At 38.4% G+C, this 7,463-nt stretch overlaps 1 protein-coding gene across 2 annotated transcripts in view; it reads left to right on the top strand.

Annotated features, from left to right (window-relative positions):
* The first annotated feature begins 851 nt into the window (after positions 1 to 851).
* LOC131231506 (increased DNA methylation 2-like) overlaps positions 852 to 7,463 on the top strand; it is a 36,090-nt gene continuing 29,478 nt past the window's right edge. For both annotated transcript variants that reach the window (XR_009164395.1, XM_058227726.1), the window contains exon 1: positions 852 to 987. The gene's annotated coding sequence lies outside the window, so the exon portion shown is untranslated. The remainder of the gene's footprint in view (positions 988 to 7,463) is intronic.

Below are 7,463 nucleotides of genomic sequence, written 5' to 3'. Positions count from 1 at the left end.
CTTTGTTTTCTATATGCCATCACGTTCATTCATCTAACGTGATCGTGTGAGTCAGAAAGAATTGGTTTTTTATATGCCATCACGGTCATTCATCTAATGTGATCGTGTGAGTCAGAAATAATTAACCAAAACTTAGGTGGGCCATGCAACGTGAATTAAGAGGTTTCAGGTATAGTGTTAAAAGTGGCCGAGCTGAGATTTGAATCAGCCCAATTTCTAAGATCAAGGCTAAGGAAGGGGTGATGCAGCTGATGGACGGCGAGAATTTCACGTACGTTAAGTTCTTCTTATACATATTCGTTTTCGCACTTGAATCTAGGATTTCGTACGATTGATTGCTCCTTCGAAAGTGAAATCCACATGAAGCGGATTACCTGTTGTACCACTCACCAACGATATAGCTGATGTATTGACATCAGTGAGTTTTGTGGGTCCCATCATGAGGTATATGTTATATCCAAACCGTCCATCCATTTAGCTAGCTAGTCTTAAGACTTGAGCCTAAAAATAAGATAGATATATATATTCTCAGTGGACCACACGGGTCCACTTTGCAAAGAGCAATGGGGATTGAACCTTTACCGTTGAAACTCTTATGGGAGTCACTCAAGTTTTGTATCATCGAGGTCTTTCTGACGTTATGAACAGATTTGATGTAAAATAAACGTTACGGTGGCCATACTAATGTTTTAACGGCGAAAATCATTATCCTCGCTTCTGTTTGTGGTGTGGCCCATTACTAAAATGATCTCGAAAACTGGATGAACGGTGTGGATATAATAAGTACATCATTTTTGGGCCATGCAACTCTGATCTCCTTTGAACCGTTCGTACAACTCGGAGCTCGAGGAGAGTCTGCGCTCGTCGTCGCGCGACACGTACATACATCAGCTATATAGCTGGTGTGTGGTACACCAGCCAATCCGCGTCCAAATCCACATACCTCTTTCCTGCAAGATTCCTCGTTCGCTCTTCAATCCCTTGCGGGTAACCTCTCTCTCTCTCTCTCTCTCCCCTTGCTGCATTTCATTTTCCTTAAAGTAAATATTTTTACATAATTCTCTTCTGGAATTTGTAATTTTCCTACAGAAGTCATCAAATCTCTGCTGGAATTTCGAATTCTGGTTTTTTTTTTCTTGTTCTTTTCTAGATGTTTGCCAATGTATGGCCCCAGCCCATCTGATCCAAAATTGAGAGATCCAAGCCATCCATCTTGTGGGTCCTGTTGTGTAGAAGATGCACTTCTCACAAAACATTCGCTTCTACCCAATAGTTTACTCGTTGTACACACTGGCATGATCTTTTTAACCAAGTCATGTACACGGCGGGACCTGCCTGACGGACGGCTTGGATGTTTACCCCAGCTGGCGTGTAGATGGCATGAGGGATCCTCCTGTTTTATTAATTCTCCTTTCTTGGTTGGAGTTGAAATGGAACTAGGCCTGCTAGCAATGGGTCCGGAAGTCCCGAGCATGGGTAAAGGAGGATGGTTGATTTCAGGTGGGCTGCCGGTTGTTGAGCTCTTTCCAAGCAAATCAGACCATGAGAATTCCTTCTATACTTGGAGGCTAAGGACTTTGATAGGAATTATTGGTGAAACAGGATTTGAATGGTGAAAAAGGACTTGTAAAACCCAACCGCAAACAGTTGGGATGTGGCTATGATGATGATGGTGGTGGTTGAGATTGAATGGTTGTGTCCTTTGAAGCTGCTCTATTAATGGGCCATTTTAGGATAGGACCGTGTTGTTGGAATTTTGGATTTGTAAATCTGTAATTATGAAAATTCAGGTTAAAAAATAATTGTAAAAGAAAATTAAAACAAGAAAATAGAAATTCGAGTAAGGAAGAATTTAGAAAACTTATTTGATTTGAGGAGCGACGAAAGTTACTCAGCTTGAAGTTGGTTTGCCCTCCTTTGGATGTTGTCCGTAGTGCAACAGGAATACCAGACAATCAACTTCTAGGATACTCTCAAATGTTGTCTCGTCACACCGGCACATTTGATATATGAAGACCCAAACCAACAACTATGTGTCTAACCTGAAGACGCCAAGACAAACCAGAGAACAAAATTCTTTCTTGTATATAATCATAGTACAGAGAGAGCTGAAAATATGAATTAAATTGAAAATTCAGAACTAGAGAAGTCCTTTTATAGACTTCAAAGGTCGAATTGAATGGGTGTGTACGCACCCTTTCCAACAAACATGGCTGTTGGGTTTTCGAAGGAGAAAACCTTTGGATTTTCATCTATATTTGGAAATTCAAAAATTGACCGTTTGGTCAACCGTTGCAAAAAGAAAAACCGAAATTTCAAAAAAAAAAAAAAAAAAAAACGTTTAGGTTTGCAAGTATACTCATGCGCACATGTGTTTGATGGCATAACGCCCCCCCACAAACAACCAAATTCACGTGCCCCCTAAAAGGGGCTCAAGCCCTATGCAAAATTCTCTTCTTATAAACCTGAGTTTTTCTCTCTGCCTATCCATTGTGGGGCTAAACCCACACTACTATAAGACAAAATTCATATTGCTTGTGAAATGACTTTTGGAGAGAATTTTCAAACCATTTAAAAAATTGATTTTTATTTATTTTGAAACACCAAAATACAATAATCCTCATGTTTGAAAATAACGACTTTTGGGTTAGACAAGAATGATTGTGCATTATATTGATGTCTAATAGACTTGAATTGATACTTATGATAGACAAGGTAGGCTTACAGGAGTGAGGTGACAAACAGTCTTGAACCAAAGTCCTATTAATGTAAAACGGCTACATATGTTACTCACACAATTGTTCCGATACAGATGATTCTGTGGTTTGATGCTTTTTGGCCATGCACATTTACCTGGATTTCACTAATGCTCTAGAGAATTCGTCCAAGTTCTCATAAGAAGCACCCTCGCCTCCACACTAGTATAGGTAATTTTCATTAAGTGTGCGTAACAATTGAATACACCACCAATAAGTATATGACATATGGATTCATTAAAAGTTCAAGACTCAACTTTATTAATTGTTGCTTGCACTGCCTACACTATAGAAAGGACTTTCTTATCGTAGTGCTAAACGTCCCCTAGTGTCTTGTTGTTTACCCATTTGAAACCTGTCGCATGAGATCTCCATTTGTATAGGTTGGGTTGCCAACACTGGTAGCTCATTGACGAAGGGGAGGACGTGAGGTCGAGCACCGTCTTCCTCAGGGGGGTAATTGTTTTGAATCTACGGAACTTCTTTGGACTCCTCACAGAGACTTATTGAATCCACGAGAAAGAAAGCAAGCAAAATAGAAAATAAGTTTTATAAAATTCGAAATTGATCGATTGATGAATAATTGTCTATTGTGTCCCCTTACACCATTAATAAAGAAAAAATAAACTAAAATTCGTAATTACAAAAAATAGCAAAATTCTAACTCTAATAAAAATTCTAATTCTAATAAAACTCTTTTAAAGCCTAATTTCTAAAAATAAAAATTTCAAATAAATTTTTGCTAGAAGAGTCCTGGCATAATTACAAGTTATTTATAAAAAGGAAGAAAATCTAAAACTCTAAAAATAGGAAAATATTAAAAAATTCGTAATTACTAAAAATATTAATTTTTTTCCCTAAAAATTCATTTTTGAGCTGAAAGCACGCGTTTTCTGACAAAACGGACAAATGCGACCCACATCGTGGGTCGGTTCACCTTGGATGGCCCATTTCAGTAAAGATTGATAGGTTGTGCGCCCCGTAACAATACCCGGATCAAAAGTTACAGTAAATTTACGGTCGACTTTCTTATGGCCCAACCATACTAGGAACGTATCTGTGACACGTTTTACATCAGACCCTTCCACTTGAAAAAAAACTCGTCCTCGAGTTACTTAAGAGACTTGGCTTATGATTTTGAGATAACTTCTAACGCCGATGTTTATTAGCCATTTTCTTGTACTTGGTATTAGGCTCTTGAGCTGACACAACACATGTACTCATGCTTTCCTTGACTTGACTAAATCGATCAGTTCCTTCACTTCTGCCTTCAAGATCTTATATTCTTTCTAATAATGTGGGCAATTAGGCAAACTTGCCCTTGAGACGGGATCAATGTGATTTTTTATATCTTGTATGGGAGGCAATTTATTAGGGAGTTCATCGAGCACAACCGTCTTGAACTCCTGCAATACTGGTTCTAAATCCTCTGGGATATTCACAGGCTCCACATATTTATTCTCTTCAACTAATGGATATACATCTCCCATTTCCTCAGATTGTTTAACAAAGGTTCGTTCAGTTATGAGATATTGTCCCTCAACTTTAGAAGTCTTGAGTTGGTTCTCCGTTCCCATAGGGGCCATATGTTTGCCACTAATGAATCTTGCGGCCCGTCACGATTTTGTTTTGATGAAATCGTTTCTTGCTGACAAATAATAGGATTTTTATGCATAACTTTTTACTGATTGGCTATCATAGTAATAATTTTGGTTTTGTTGGAACAATACCTGATCGTAATCTCAGGGGAAGAATTGCATGCACAATAACTGCTTCATCCGCAGCCATGTGCAGATTGATGCGTTCATTTGTCTCGTCCGATCGAGTTGAAGTTGTTCCCACCAAGTTGAAGCTACGCTCTTCAACTTGTAGGCCACAAGCTTAACCTTTGCTTCGGGAATTTCCATATATTTAAAGAATCGCTTAACTTCAGAAAGCCAATCAAGGAAATCCTCAAAGTGAAGTTGGCCATTGAAGTTAGGAAGATCGACACTCATCTTGAATTCTCGATCTATTGGATCACTGCCTCGTCCAGGATGTTGTGGAATCATGTCATTGGATCTCACCTTCTTAGGAGCAATCATGTAGTTCACTGTTGGCACCATCCTGCGATCAGGGCGATTACAAGTTCCAGCAATTGCTGGTGGCAGATCACTGCTAGGAACACGGAGTTGCCCTATAGACTCCGTCATGCAATCGATGGAAGCCTGCAGCCCTTGGATGGCTTGCCGAATCTCTCGCCGTGCTACTTCGAAAGCTGTGAAAAGATGATTCCATGGAGCATCGTCCATGGAATTTTTGCCCGACTCGTTGTTAGAAGCCATCGATCTGAGGAGAATACCTCGCTTTGATACCAATTGACGTAGGGGAGGACGTGAGGTCGAGCATCGTCTTCCTCAGGGGGATAACTGTTCCGAATCCACGGAACTTCTCTGGACTCCTCACAGAGACTTCTCGAATCCATGGGAAAGAAAGCAAGCAAAATAGAAAATAAATTCTATATAATTCGAAATTGATTGATTGATGAATAATTGTCTGATGTGTCCCCTTACACCATTAATAAAGAAAAAAATAAATTAAAATTCGTAATTATCAAATATAGCAAAATTCTAACTCTAATAAAGATCTTAATTCTAATAAAACTCTTCTAAAGCCCAATTTATAAAAATAAAAATTCCAAATAAACTTTTGCTAGAAGAGTCCTGGCATAATTACAAGTTATTTATAAGAAGGAAGAAAATCTAAAACTCTAAAAATAGGAAAATATTAAAAAAATTCGAAATTACTAAAAATAGTATTTTTTTTTCTAAAAATTTGTTTTTGAGCTGAAAGCGCGCGTTTTTTGACGAAACGGACAGATGCGACCCACATTGCGGGTCGGTTCACCTCGGGTGGCCCATTTCAGTAAAGATTGATAGGTTGTGCGCGCCCTCGTAACGATACCTGGATCAAAAGTTACGGTCAATTTACGGTCCACCTTTTGGCCCAACCATGCTAGTAACGTATCTGTGACATGTTCTACATCACTCTTGGTATTGGACTCGGCCCCATTTCCTTCGATGTATCGAAGACTAGTTGTTTACTAAGTCATTTAGTTAAAGGCTGATGTATCTAGAGAATTCATCCAAGTTCTCATAGGAAGTGGCCTCACCTCCACACTAGTATAGGTGAATTTCATCAAGTGTACGCAACAACTGAATACACCACCAATAAGTATATGGCATATGGATTCATTAAAAGTTCAAGACTCAACCTTATTAATTATTGCTTGCACTGCCTACACTATAGAAGAGGCTTTCTTATCTCAGTGCTAAACGTCTCCTAGAGTCTTATTGTTTACCCATTTGAAACCTATTACATGAGATCTTCATTTATATAGGTTGGGTTGCCAATACTGGTAACTCATGGTATTGGACTCAGCCCCATTCCCTTTGATGTATCTAGGACCAGTTGTTTACTAAGTCATTTAGTCAGAGGATCTGCCGGGTTCTTCTTTGATCTCACAAAATCAATGGCTATTACTCCATCATGTAGTAAATGTCTTATTATGTTATGCCGGATTCGAATATGCCTACTTTTGCCATTATAGATCTTACTATTGGCCCTTGCTATAACAACTTGATAATCACAATGCAAAGATATAGTTGAAACATTTTTGACTAGAAATGTATATCAACCAACAAATTTTTAATCCATTCTACTTTTGTTCCTGCATTTTCCAAAGCAATGAACTCAAATTCCATAATGGACCGAGCAATAAGGTCTGTTTGGTGGATTTTCAGGAGACAACTCCACCACCCAAACTGAAAACATATCCACTTGTGGATTGTTTCATCTGAATCTGTAATTCAGTTAGCATCGCTGCATCCTTCCAATATAGTAGGAAAACCAACATAATGTATACCATATGCAATAATGCCTTTTAGATACCTTAAAACTCTAGATAAAGCATTCTAATGATCATGACTAGGGTTATGAGTATATCTACTCAATGTATTTACGACATAAGCTATATCAGGTCTTGTACAATTTGTTAGGTACATTAAGCTACCAATGATTATGGAATATTCAAGCTGTGATACACTTTCACCTGTTTTATTCTTTAGATGTGTGGAATATTCATAAGGAGTGCTAACAAGTATGCTATCAAAGTGATTAAAACCTTTTAGGGCGTGTTCGGTCCCTGGAATTGAATGGTATTGAATTGTATTAGATGGGATTAGCATCATTATTGCACAATGATTGCATGTTTGGAAATACCATGGTATTATAGCTATCCAATCCCATGTTTGGGATAAATTTTTTGCTACAAGAAAACACCGGATTAAGCAAAATCATATTTGGTGGACCATGGAATTGTAATCAACGGACCAAATTCAAAACAGATGTCGTTCTCTTGTACACATATATAACTAGAATGTCACGTGTAAACGGTGTATATGGATGGACGGCATGGATAAATGCATGCATCGGTGTGTGGCCCACATGTGTAGTGGATTTCAAAATCCACAAAAATCTTGCATGGGACCAAATGCAATTCCATGGGACTAAATGAAATTCCATCCCACCTAATCCCAACCCTACGCCAAATGCCCCCTTAGTACTTTCTCAATGTAATGAGACTGAGAAAATAAAACCATCATCTTTGGCCTCCCCTAGATCTTTCGTATCAAAATGTGACGACAAGAATTTCTTAGTAGAGTTAAT

This window comes from Magnolia sinica, chromosome 17 (genome assembly GCF_029962835.1).
Source record: "Magnolia sinica isolate HGM2019 chromosome 17, MsV1, whole genome shotgun sequence".
NCBI classification, from domain to species: Eukaryota; Viridiplantae; Streptophyta; class Magnoliopsida; order Magnoliales; family Magnoliaceae; genus Magnolia; species Magnolia sinica.
This window is presented reverse-complemented; position numbering and strand designations above follow the sequence as displayed.